Raw genomic sequence first — 13,571 nt, 5'->3', positions numbered from 1 at the left:
TCACACTCACCCAAAGTCCCCTCTGAGCTCCTGCCCTGAAACCTTAAAGGCCCTGTGATACTTGAGGGCTTAGTTACAGCTTGTTTGGCAGCAGAACAGCAGCAATGGCATCACCTCTCATGAGAAGGAGCAGTCGCTAGAGGGCTCAGAGCAGCTCCACGTGGAATAAAAGTGTGAGAGAGCGGTGCTGCTCCCACCCCACGCTTCCATCATGAGACGCAGGTGCACCAATAGCTCTGGGGACTGCACAGCCCAGGGGTTCAGGAGCCTGCCTAAGAGGCAGCACTGTTACAGAGTACTGACCCTCCATGCCTCCAGCATTACAGTTGATGGTTGCACAGTTATTTTCATCCCAGCCACTGCCTAAGCTCCTCTAATATAGATAATCATCACTAAGATGGGCTAACTGAAGGCAATGCTGAAAGTTCCTGTGCTTCACAAGCTGTCTGGGGGCTTTTTGATTAAAAGCAAGGCTCTGTTTGACACAGATGTTCTTAATTTGCTGAAGGAGCTGATGCTTAAAAGAAGAGCAGTAGTATTCATTCATTGTTTAGTCTCTGCATCTGAAGACCTTAAATTTGACTTCTTAATGCTCAGTTTAAACAAAAAGCCCAACTGGTTTTCAAGCCCAATAAAAAATCAAATTCATTTCACTACGAATAATCCCTAATATTCATAAGGTTCTAATTTTAAGCACGAGTTCTCATTAAACCCCAGGATGCTATGTCAGCTCCTAAAGCTAGGATCATGGAGCATATATTAATGAAATGTGACTGAATTTAGATTTATGGACATGGGCTCAGGTTTAAAAATAAATTTATCACATATATGCTATGGCTTTAAAAATATGCCAGATTTAGAATCCTGAATAATGGCAGATATTTATCCTTCCAGAAGATGGCAATCTTTCTCTAGTCTTTTTTTTTTCAGGAGTCCGCTATTCCTGTGTGAGCCTGGGGGAAGGAAGCAAAATCCAAGTTTGGACTTCTATCCCTTCTGTTTTTGCAGGCTTCCCCCCTCCCCCCTCCCCTTCTTTTTCCTCTTTTTTTTTCCCCCTCATTGGTATAAACACACTCTCTTTCCTTCTCTTGGGGATGTTGGGCAGTGGATCCTTGTCTTTCAGTTGTCTGAGCCTGAGAGACTTCTGAAATCAATGGGGAAATGTGAAATGGATGCAGAAGCCCACAGGTCATTTGCTCCCTCTTCTGTCCTGCAGAAACTTATTCTTTTTAATACTTTTTGCAGCATTTTATCAAGTAACATATTAACTTTTTCAGAGTGTTTCCATGCCCAGATTACTGTGCACAGCTCATAGAACACCAACACAAGAGTGTGTTTCCTGACATTAGACAAATTTCCCTTAGTAAAATATTCTTTCTTCTAAAATCTCCATTCCAGCTTTGCCTAAATCTAATGAATTACGGACAGGAAAACATTGTTCTATCCATCTCTCCCCCTGCTGTGCCTTCCAGTTTTCTCATCTTTGCATCTCGTGTTTCCCACCACAGTTTGGCTTTGCTACAGGTTTGAGATGTCTCTTTCTTTTTGAACTCAGTAGTAGCCAGTCCCTGGTGACTTGTTTCAAGTTTGCCCATTGAAGTGAATACCCACAGCAGTTGGTTTCCTGTGCAATCAGCCAAGCATTTGGCTTACAGAAACAAAACAAGGGAACAAAACACACAACACAATCTCAGCAGAACACCTCTGTAGGGACTGCCAAAACTACAAAAGCCTGGGGATTTAGAAGAGGTGCGTTTTCATCCCAGCTGTATCACACACACTTAGGGTGTACCCTGCCCAAAAGTGACACCCTTAACTCCCCAGGGTTGTTGGTGATAAAGAAGGGCAACAAACCCTTACCAGACAGGGCCCAATAATTACAATACTTAGCTGGCAGATCCCAAGAGGCACACAGCTCTTCATAGCACTTTACTCGGCTCTGCATCCCAGGTGTACCAGGGACCATACACTCTCCAGACGTCAGTCCTTCAGCCATCCTGAGGAGAAAGAGAGGAGAAAAATGGCTATTTACACCCATAAAGTCACCCTGTGGAACCTGGACAAAGGCACGCTCATACTCACCCCTCATTCCGCACATTCTTCACACATGACACTTCCGTGTACCGTTCACCCTCTGCTCCTGTTTGTGCTGTTTTTGCAGGAAGACATCCAACGCTGCTGTCCCCTCCCTCACTGCCATACAGCCAGCAGGATGTGTCTGGGCGGCAGTGACACCGAGTGAGCCAGACTTCTTAAAGCCAGTGACAGACTGCAAATGCCAGATTTCTGCCTGAGCTCCGAATAATTCCACTCAGATTGTAACCTTTATTTAGCTGTTTGTATGATGCATTAACTCTTGCTCTGCGAATGACCTCACCAGGCACTTTTTTAGTCAAAGCACATTTAAAGGTGAATTCTGTTTTTAAACATGAACAGCTTACGTTGCTAGACAGCATGTCTGTGGCATAACAGGCATAAAGATTGAGCTGGAACAAGCATAAAAATGAACATAGAACCTTGCCATTAATTTGAACAGAACTTTACATTTTTTTTTCCCTAAGCAAGTCTTAGTTAATTTTTTTCTGTTTTACCTTGATTGTTTGAAACATTCAAAACCACATGGAAATGAAATCAAAAAAGTGTACCAACACAGACTTTGAGGATTCACTTAAAGATTCCAGATGCATCCATTTCTAGATATGCAATATAAGACTACCTGACAGAGGGGTGCTTTTCAAAGAATGCTAAAACTTGCACAATTCTGACATATTTAGCTGAGAACATAGCGGGAAAAAAGCAAAAGCAAAAAAAAAAAACAACAAAACCTTTTTATCAAATTTAGCCAACCGCAAACCCAACCACAAACTAGAAGAAGACAAGCAGAAGACAATATCTTATATGTATCTATAAGGATATGAAATTAGATCTAGTCCAGGAAAACAAGACATCTAAACCACCAAGTAGGTAATAGCTCACCTTATTCATCCATCACTATTGCCATCAGCTCTTCTGAGAAACCCAGTGAAGTACAAAATGAGCATGGACTCACCTCACTTCTTTCTTTCTTTTTGACTGTCAAGACATTCTGTGAGATCTTACCAGATGCTTTGAAATGCTGCGAGTTTGTAGTTTCACTGGCCTTCTGAGCTTGCTATTTCATCACAGTACTTTATATCAGTGTCAGAATCAGTGTCCACTTCTGCAGAGTACGTCTTTACAATTTGGTAATCCCCTTTATGATTTTTTTTTTTTTCTTCCAGTTTTAAATCTACCGGTTATGGGATCTCAGTCTGCTCCTGCAAAGAATCAGAAACACCCAGACTCAACAGCTGTCACAGGCACATGGCTTTTTGTCGTCAAGAGGGACTGGTACAACACCACAGTCTGATCTCTTGTGTAACAGAAAGCAAAGAATTCAATCATTTCTAGGGAAAAACAGAGCTCCTGCTGGAGCTATAGCACATATTTTATACAGCTAAGTAGTATTGACTATGCAATAGGATATGATGGAAAACCCATTACATTCTCAGAAAAGTTGTTCCAATGGTTAGTTAGCCTCATTCTTAAAACTTTGTTCTTGATTTGTAATCAGCGTGTGTCTGCTTCAGTTTTCCCACCTCATCAGTCTGTTCCAAGACGCAAATAAATAGCCAGTGAAATGATTTCCTAAAAATGCTATTGTAGGAGTCACAAATCAATGCATTTCATTAGAGGCACACAGTGTGATCTAATGAGCTGGCTGGCAGCCGAAATTCCTGGTTCTGTACTTGGCTCTGACACACGATTTTCCCCTCTTATTGGCCAAGTCATTAGAGGTGCGTTTACACTGCAGTCAAAGCGGTGGCAGTGATGGAGAGTAAACATTTGGTGCTTGTTTTAGTTGGGTGTTGCTAACAATTTTGCTCCAGCAAAATGGAATGCAGTGCAGGATATAAACCTCAGTCCAGAAATGGAGTAAATTAAACTGTGCTGAATTCCACTTTGCAACAGATAGACTGATAGTTCAAAAATAGCTTGTTTCCCTACACCATGAAGTTGGGCCTTCACAGTCATTCCCACGGACACACTTCTACAGCACAGCTGATTCTTGTTGATGTTGGAATCAACATAGAGCTGGTGGGAAAGAGACACTGTTTTGATAATGACAAAAGCCAAGGATCTAAAATTAGTGTGTTCAGAGAGTATGTTGCATATGCAGGTGATCTTATTGTCAAACAAACAGAAAGAAAAAAAAAAAGAAAAAAACCCATAGTTCAACCGCATTGCACTTGGATTTCATGTAAGGAAATAAGTACATCAAGACAATGTTTTTCAGCTTTGTTAAATCTTTACTGCAGTATGGTGAATCAGAATATGGAGAGGAAACCTCCAAGAATACCCAATCAATTCACCTGCACCAGCATGACCTAGACACCATGAAGACCTTCAAGGCTACTCTCGAGGTTTTTTGTAAAGTTGCTCTGAAAGTAATGTCTCCTATTTATTTCTATGGAAGCTAAAACAGATACAAAGAACACAATAGCGCTATTTGATAGAGCAAATTATCAGCTACAAAATACTATTTTTCAACATGGTTACCATTCAGTTTGCACAGATGAACTGTTCAGGATGTTCTTCTTTCCATGGTGTGACAGCTGTGCATGGACATCTGGAACATTGCTTGTCTTTCACATTGGTGTTGCCACTGCTGAAACAAATCACCTACCACCTCACTGCGCTCATTTCCACTGTTTGATCTCCATCAACATTCAACATGTTGACGAATGTCAATGGATGCAACTTTTTCTGCACGGAGGGACTCAAACACGGTTCAAAAGCACTTCCATGTCAAATTCCATTTTGTCAGAATGCCCCTCTGCTGCCACCTATCTCACAGAAAAAAAATAATGAACAGAATATCGGCAGGAAGGTTCAACCTCTACTGCCATACCACCAATATCCACCTCTGATGTCACAGGCCATCATAATAAAATACTTCGGGAGAGGTCCTTGTAGTACATCCTGGATTTAAATCATTCTATTCCCTTGTTATATCTTCATTTCAACCTATTCAAAATATCCATCAGAAAACTGTTCTATCTCTGCTAAATGCTTAAAGTCTCAATTGCACATCTGAATTATTTACTCACACGGATTGTCCCCTGGAGGTCATTGAAGCTTTATGGTTTACTAAAGTTATACTCACATGCTAGTAATTGAGGAACTGAAGCTTCAAAGGCAGACTCTGAGCTAGCAGAAGAGGTTTGGAAATCAAAATGAGTAAGACAGAGAGTTAGCTTTTTTGAGGTAAGGTGTGGGAGGTGTTTTTGTTCTTCAGCTATTAAAAACTCCTTCCCTTGGCATTCGGAGAAAAAAAAAAAAAAAAAGGAGAAAAAAAAAAAGGAGAGAGAACTGGGAAAGGAAGGATTCATGAATCAGGTGGCAGCATGGGAGGAAGCACAGCCACCTGGAGGCATGAGGAGCTCCTCAGGCCAGCTTCCCCAACAGAGCAGAGCTGGTAGGAAGCATGAGTCGGAGGAGCTGAGGTCTGAGACAGTGGTCTAAAGGGAATCATAAAACCACCCTTCCTTAGAGAGCTGAGCAGAGGTTATGTTACAGAGGTTGCTTTGAAATAAACAGCGCTAAATATTGTAATTCCACATTTTATCTCACTGGACATCATAGTAATTATCCAAGATTCAAGCCTGAGGGCATCTCTTTTTTCCCAGACTTAATGAGGATGTCAGATCCCTCTCAGTCTCTACGGTCCCATGCTGCCTGTGCACTGCACTGGGAACCAGGCCTGGACACAGGGCAAGGGTGCTACAAGTCTGGGGCCCCAGCCCCACACCACGGCACGCCTGAGGCAGCTGATGGTGCCATTCAAAGGCCTCTGAGAAGAAGGAGGGTTCGGTGTCCAGCACTCCCTTGCACGTGCTTCCCCAGCTGTGGTGTGGACGTCTGAGCTCGGCCACAGTCACGGGCACCCAGGCTTCCCCACACAGCTGTGGGGAAGGGAGTGCCTCGCTCAGTGGAAACAGAAACGAGAAGTACTTCGGCAATGGCACACAAAGAGCTTGGGCGTCTCCCTCTTTCCTTCTGTATTTCTCTCCCCTCCTCACAGCCTGATTTCTGGGTGCCTGAGTCCCCCTAGGCTGCCTGACTGGCCCGGCTGCACTGTGAGCATGGCTGCTGCCTCCTGGGCCAGGGCAGGCTGGGGTGAGGCAGTCACAGCCCTTGGCCCAAGTGTAGAGCAACCTGGGCCTTTCTCAAGTGCTGTTGTTTCCATCAGGCTTGCTGTTAAAAAAAACCCAAATAATTAACAAATGTCCTTCCCCTGTGTTTCTTCTGAGCAGGCTCAAGCTGCAATTACTCAGCAGCTTGTTATTTAGCCAGATATGAGGCGGGGATTTTGTGAAAGATGGAAAAGGATGCTTTCCTAACAGAAAGGGTGTAATTTCTTCTAAAGGAAGACAGTATTGAGAGGGGCTCTTTTTAAGTGAAAACATCATCTTTGTGTTTTTTTGTTTTTTTTTTTTTTTTTTTTTTTTTTTTTAAATAAGTATTCCCCTTGTTGTCAGAAACAGTTAAGTGGGTTGGAATGAAATTAAAAACAAAAAGAACCCAATAAAATAGCCAAAACAGATGTGAGATGGTAGATGCTGGCTTCAAGTTTGGCAAAGTAAATAAAAAAAAATAAAAACAACAGAGCCAAACCTTATGATGAAATGTGTCAAGTGACTATAATAAAGAGGCAGTGCTACTAGCAATGTCTTGCATGCTCTATATGCCAATTCACACATTAATTTCACCATTACTTTTTCCCAGGTAGTTAGGATGATAATTGCTGAGATTTAAAGCTAAGTATTAAGTGCCACAAAATACAAATTATTTGCCAACACTTGAACAGGGTAAGCACAAAGGAAGGGCACATTTGGGTAATGTGCTACTAAGGAAAGAACTTAGAGAAATTAGGTCAGGCAGAATGGAAAAAAATCTTCACAAACCTCTTCCAAACAGAGAAATGTAGTTGTCTGTGGAACAGTCTCACATGGAAGCAGTGGATGCCCATTGCTTAAATCATACACCAGCAGACTGGATAACACACTGGAAAATGTTCTGTAGGCAAAAATTTTGCAGAAACTGGGCTGGACAAGAATGTGAGGGGATGGATAGGATGAACTAGCAAGATTTTTCCATCTGTAATTTCTATGACAGCTTTTGTGATTGACATTGCTTGAAATTCCTTTATGGGAGCTGCAGAATCTCTGAGGGAAGCAGAAGATGAGGCTGGAGAGAGAGATGTGGGTGTGTTTCTTGGATGACACCAAAAAAGAAGCCTGCAGCCTTGCAGAGGCTGTGAAACTAGAAAGACTGGCTGCAGTGAACAGGAGGGTAAACATCTCAAAGGGGCTGTTCCCACTGGGCTGATAGCTGTGCAGACGTGCTGCTCTGGGTGAGGACTAGAAGTTAGGAGAATGGTGAAAAGGGCATTTAGTTAGACGTTTTCCTAACATTCTCAATAAAATTAATTAATTAAATAAATAAATAAAATTCCGGAATTTGCTGGTATTTTCATCTACTACAATCCATTACAGGCCTAACTGTATGGTTCACAGCTTTTCCAGAGCAGAACCACTGTTTCCCACTCTTCAAAGGTTAAAATTCACTCAAGAATTATTAAACGGAAATTAGACTATAGAATGGCTGCAATTTCCAACAATCCTTTATAGCCACTTCTATAGCTGGCTTAACCTCAACACTGAAGACTGGGGAGAGCTCTTTTAAAATCACCGTTTGTTTGGACGAGACCTTAAAGATCATCAAGCTCCAAACCCCTGCTGTGGACAGGGCTGCCGCCCACCAGATCAGGCTGCCCAGGAACCCATCCAACCTGCCCTTGAACAGCTCCCGCGATGGAGCACCCACAGTTCTCTGTGTCTGAGACTCATCACTCTCTGATTAAAGAATTTCCTCCTAACATTTAACCTAAATCTCTCTCTTTTTGTTTCAGGTCATTCCTTCTCGTTCTATTGCTACCAAACCATGTAAAAAGTCAGTCCTCCTCTGGTTCATAAATTCTCAAGCACTGGAATGCTGCAATGAGGTCTCTCCAGAGCCTTCTTTTCTCCAAACTGAACAAGCCCAATTCTCAACCTTTCTTCACAGAGAAGTGTTCCAGCCCTTTGATTATCTTTGTGGCCCTCCTCTGGACCTGCTCCAATAGCTCCACATCCCTCCTGTAGAGGAAACCCCAGGCTTGGTCACAATACTCCAGGTGGTGCCTCACAAAGGCAGTGTAGAGGGGGACCATCCCCTCTCTTCTGCTGGCTGCCTCTCTTTTGAGGCAACCCAGGATACTGCTGATCTGCTGGGCTGCAAGTGGACAATGCTTGTTCATGTCCATTTTTTTGTTCTTCAGGACCCTCCAAGACCTACACAGAAGGCTCAAAGCAAAAGCACAAATTGAATCTTCTAGAAGCTTTGAGATCTTTGGGGATGGAAGATCTATTGAAGTCTGTTTGTTGTTGTGAAAGAAAAATCTGAGGATCACAAATCAAATCTGATGAGGCACAATTTGTCCCAGACAGCACCAATTGATGTCTTGGGGCTGTGTGTTGGCAAACTGAGGCAGGAATGTCAGAGGAACCACACCTCCAAGCTGGCCTTCCCCACTATATTTCATAATGGGAAGATCCCTGAACTATTCCTTCTCCACCTCCTCACTCCCAGGTTTCCAGGGGCCCTGACTCAGACACTCAGTTCACTAGTGCACAGTCAAAACGTACATTCAGAGAAAGTGACATGAGTCCCGCTGAATCTCAGTCAGCTTCTTCCATCTCTTCTTGGAAAATGGTCATGGTTTGGGACGTTTACCTTCACCCCTTAGAAGTTTCTCTCTCTTTTTCTAGGCCCCCAGAACTCCCCTCACTTTCAGGCTATGTGTAGGTACTGAAACTTCCCATGGAAGAAAGCAGCAGGGAGTGCAAGGAGTACAGTGTGCATCTCCTACCTTGAAGGTGGAGAGAATTAATCAAGTGCTTTCCACACAGCTCAGGACTCCTAGCAGCAATGGCTATGAACAATAAAACTTCTTCTGATCCTGAAGACTTTCTCATAGATGCTTTCCCTGTAGTTATGACACCCTTCAGGGACACAGGTGCACCTATGGGATGCTGCAGACACCTGAGCTGACCCTGTGACAGCATTTGCCTTCAGGCTCTCTCCTGTTCAGACAAAGGCCGTGGCTTCTGCTACATCCCTGTCTTTTGTGAATGACATCCAGGCTGCACTGAGGAACTCCCAAATGATGAGGAACTTAACTCTCTGAACTGTCTCCTTGGCTAATGAGCCTTGCAGATTGGAGTGAACACCCTTTTTCTGCCAGCCACTGAGCTGACTTCTGCATTAGTAAACTGAGCAGTTCAAATCAAGCACCAGCATACAATTTTCTGCATAGTTAAGCTGCTAGTGTACTTCCTGGCAAGTTTTGGCTTGTGCCAGCTGGAACTCTCCTAAAAACAGCAAAGCAAAGTCTGATACCACAGACTGGGGCACCATTCCCAGCAGTGGTTGGGCTGCCTACTTTAAGGGAGAAAGACTTTAATTCAGAGGGATGTTGTGCCACTTGCCCTCAGGTTCAGAGAACTAGCCCTGGATCTATTTATTTACTAGTGTAGGTGTAACCTAGATTTCAACGAGACCTTTCTGTCAGCATTGTTTACTATTAGAAATCTCTCTCCCAAGTGAAGTATTTGTAGACTGTGATTAAGTCAATTCTCTTGTATAAACTGCTTTTGAGTCCTTTCCAGTCTTCAGCACCCTTTGAGAGCTACAAGCAGGAAAACAGAAGACATGCTTCCATTACTGCAGTGTGGTCTCACCAGCTATGTCTATACTCCTGATCCTTTCACCTTCCCTTCCCTTTTTTGAGAACAGAACCAAGACAGAGTCCTTCTGCCCTCACTTGCATACCTCATTTCCAGGGTTAGAAATCCTACAGCACAAGACATTAATCTAGTCCCTGATCTCTCAAAGAAAAAGAGTTTGCAAAATACCATGTTCACATTACTGCTGCGCAGGTTAGACAGAGGACTGAAAAAAAAACAAGGAAAATGTCCCACTTGCTGTACTTTAGTATAAAGTTAGCTCTGCCTGTGTGATTTAAGTTGACTTTGCTGTTGTTCCTTTTTCTGCTATTATTTGTGCAATGTGCAAATACTTTCAGCAATGACCTGAAATTCTCCTGATAAATGAGTTCAGTACCACCAGGTTAAATCTTTACCTCCATAGGAATGTCACTTGGGTGTATTTGCTAGTATCCCCGGCCAGTAATTTCTGAAGTTGAGCCATTGATAAGTTTTCAACATCTACAGTAGAGGTAGTTTTGATCACCAACTGCTATCCGCATGAAAGTTTCTACATCACAGCCCACTGGCTCTCACTTGTCATGGTCTGGAGTATTCTGTTACAAAGAAAAAAAAAATACTGCAAATGAAAAGATGTGAGGTTTTTTGTTTGTTTGTTTGTTCATTTGGGTTTTTTTTGTTTGCTTGGTTTGGTTTGTTGGTTTTTTTTTTTGTAAGTCACTGAACCTGAGCACAGTTCCAAGCTCAGCTGTACAGATCTACAGAAATGCCACTATACAACTTTCCCTTTGATCTTTGCAAGTATCACAGAATGATAGAATCACAAAGGTTTGAAAAGACCTTTAAGGTCATCTAGTCTAATCTTTCACCTACCACCAATGTTGCTCACTAAACCATGTCCCTAAGTACTATACCTACCCTTTCCTTAAACAGAGAGATGACTTCACCACCTCCCTGCAGCACTGCCTGGGGTTGTTATCACAAAAGTGCAGGACCCAGCATTTGGTCTTGTTGAACTTCATCCTGTTGGCCTCAGACCATCAATTCAACCTGTTCAGATCCCTCTGTAGGGCCTTCCTACCATCAGACAGATAAGCAGTTCCTCCCAGCTTGGTTTCTATCTGCAGGAACACTGGGAGAACCAAGCCAAAAAGCCACGGCAGAGCACACATCAATGGAAGTTAGACGGACACGTAGGCAGTGTCACTCTATTACTACATCTGTCTTCATGAGTTGGGGATATACTGATGCAAGCATTGCAATGTTGCAAAGCAAACATTACGAGTTTCAGTCTCACCAGACCTTTGGTATGACAGAGCTGTCACTCCTTCAACACAGTTGTCACCACGTTGCTAAGTAATCATCACAACATGGCAGTGGCCTGCCAATAGATGGCAGAAAGGTCACAAGGTCAAATTTTCAGTAGCAGCTTCAGCAGAGCTTCTTCTGTTGAGCTCCCCTTGGCTGAGTAACTGAGGAAACTGAGATGTTCTCCAGCAAGCAGTACTTGTGCGAATAATTAATAAATAAATAAATAAGGAGGGGGAAGGAGAGAAAATATAAAATCCTCAGCCTGCTTTGCAGGCAAAAGTGCAGCTTGCAACTATTAAGCTGAATTTCCAAGCCATCAGAATGAGTTTTCATCTATATCTGTCACCCCTTTTCCCTCTCCATCAGACATATACTCTGATCTCTAAGCCAAAGGTGAAGTTTTAGGGGTTAAATTCACACCTTTCGCAAAGCACCATGCTTACAGCCTTGGGAGATCGTTGTCAGCCTTGGAAAATTGACAGGTAGTCTCTAGTGGGGCACTGCTGCTTAGAGGGACAGCCCTTTCCCTTCAGCAAGGAGCTAAGTGGAATTAAGTCCTGAGCATTAGATAAAGTCAAGAAAGCAAGAGACTTATTGTACTAACTCTTATCTCCAGAAACACCTTTGACATGCAGAATGTTTGCTCACTGTGATTACCTGGGTGGAGAGGTTACTGTTGCTTAAACTGTTTACTTTCAAAACCACAACAGTTTGCCTCCACCCTCCTCATGCTGCCCTGTGCACCTGAGCAGTAACACACCTCAATAAAGCTGGGGAACACCAGGAATGACTATAAAGAGTCATCAGGAGGGTGCCACCTTGGGGGCACAACTGACGACAGATGCTTCCACTGACAGTCGTCAGCATGAGGGAGCAAATCTGCCTCTGCTGTAAGGACTGCTTGACAGGAGTCCCAGGGGAACAGAGGGCTCAGGTGAAGAACAAACCTTCAGAAAGGCATCTCTTCCTTCCCTGAGCCCTGACCCTGCCAGACAAGAAGCCAAAGTGTTTCTGCTCATTGAACAAATACAGCTTTAAAGGCTTCATGCACAGTTCACAGGATGGATGTGCTCTCCCCTACTCTGCTGGGGGGAAGGAGCTCTGTCTCTCTCTTCCCTTTGTTTTGTGCATCTCTGAGACTCTTGCACCTTTTCTTAACGGTGAAAGGAAATGAGAAACAGAATTGAGTGTAAGCGGCATGGTTTCAGATGTCCTGGTTACTCTGCCACCACCAGTGCACTAAAAAGAAATACCTTCGGATACAGAAGAGATGAAAAATCAGTACTGGGTTGATTCCTGTGTGGAAGTCTGTGTTCCCTGAGGTCACTAAGAACACTTACGCTGGCTTTATATGGTAGAGAGTTACACCCATAGTCTTTGCCCTGGCCACAGCAAGTTTGTTTCCTGGCCAGCAGCGTGTTCTTCTGCATCTAGGCCATTTCTGGAAACCAGAATTGATAGGCTAGGCTTCCATTACTGGGCTTCCCTTGGGAAGCTATTCCACACACTAACAAAAGGCAGTTGCTAGCAAAGATTTCCTGATATTCAACTAAAAATTTCCTTTCACTCAAACTCTTTCCATTACTCCATGATTTTTTTTTTAACTTCTCCCTTAAGTAGTGTATTCTGCTTGCCTCCATCCTCACATGATGAAATCTTGTCGTGATGTGTGAAAGCCCAGCTTTTCAGAACTGCTTGTTCCATCCCTGCTCTACCCTGGTTCAATCTCTTGTCAAAAGGAAGCATGCTGCCTGTGATGCCAGGAGCAAGAGTCAGATTATCAGGAGTGAGAGGAAACCACAATTCCACTGCAGTCTCTGACAGGAGCTGTGACCATCTCAAGCTGCTTACAGCAAGTGAAGAGCCTGAAATCCAGATGTGATTGGCCTGGTTGCTTCCAAAGTCAATCACACAGTCACCAGCAATAGAATAGCCAAAGTGAAGAGATCAACATTTCAGGTTTAGAAATATTTCCCCAAATACCCAAACCAAGGAGTATGTGAAAAGAAAAAGGCTCCTTACAATGGCTGAGCTTTGCATTCCAAAACAGGAACCCAAATCTCTGTGGTGGCATTCGTTATGGCATTTCAGCACCACACTTACCTTGAAGTATAGCAGTGTCTGGCATTTCTGAGCAGCACCTACCATGTTGGGATCCTACTTTATGATAGTTGCCACAGAGCTGGTAACAGTACTAACAGTTACAATACCGTCTTTTTTCCTCAAACTGTTTGAGTAAGGAATCATTAAGAGTACTGAGTACCATTACGCCTTTTCTATCAGAGTAACTTTATCTCAGTGCTAAAAGTATTCTTTTAGCCTAAGGGTCACTTAAGCTCAAGGCACAGCCAGCGATATCGCCCCAAATACATGCCTATTCCAGATGTTTTGGTGACTGTAACACACGAAGAG

General features: G+C 43.3%; 1 protein-coding gene across 15 annotated transcripts in view; it reads right to left on the bottom strand.

Annotated features, from left to right (window-relative positions):
- The window catches only part of GSG1 (germ cell associated 1), a 23,989-nt gene extending 10,418 nt beyond the window's left edge, over positions 1–13,571 (bottom strand). For 6 of the 15 annotated variants that reach the window (XM_052669501.1, XM_052669502.1, XM_052669508.1 and 3 more), the window contains exons 1-4: positions 5,186–5,285; positions 2,977–3,296; positions 2,083–2,269; positions 115–1,997 (exon numbers count right to left, since the gene is read on the bottom strand). The gene's annotated coding sequence lies outside the window, so the exon portion shown is untranslated. Of the gene's footprint in view, positions 1–10; positions 1,998–2,082; positions 2,270–2,976; positions 3,297–4,578; positions 4,815–5,185; positions 5,286–13,262 lie in introns of those variants that run through there. The other 9 variants (XM_052669499.1, XM_052669506.1, XM_052669496.1 and 6 more) reach the window with 6 other exon arrangements.

This window comes from Tympanuchus pallidicinctus, unplaced genomic scaffold, assembly GCF_026119805.1.
Source record: "Tympanuchus pallidicinctus isolate F22 unplaced genomic scaffold, pur_lepc_1.0 scaffold8, whole genome shotgun sequence".
Lineage (NCBI taxonomy): Eukaryota > Metazoa > Chordata > Aves > Galliformes > Phasianidae > Tympanuchus > Tympanuchus pallidicinctus.
The sequence above is the reverse complement of the archived record's forward strand: the minus strand, read 5'-3'. Positions and strand labels throughout refer to the sequence as shown.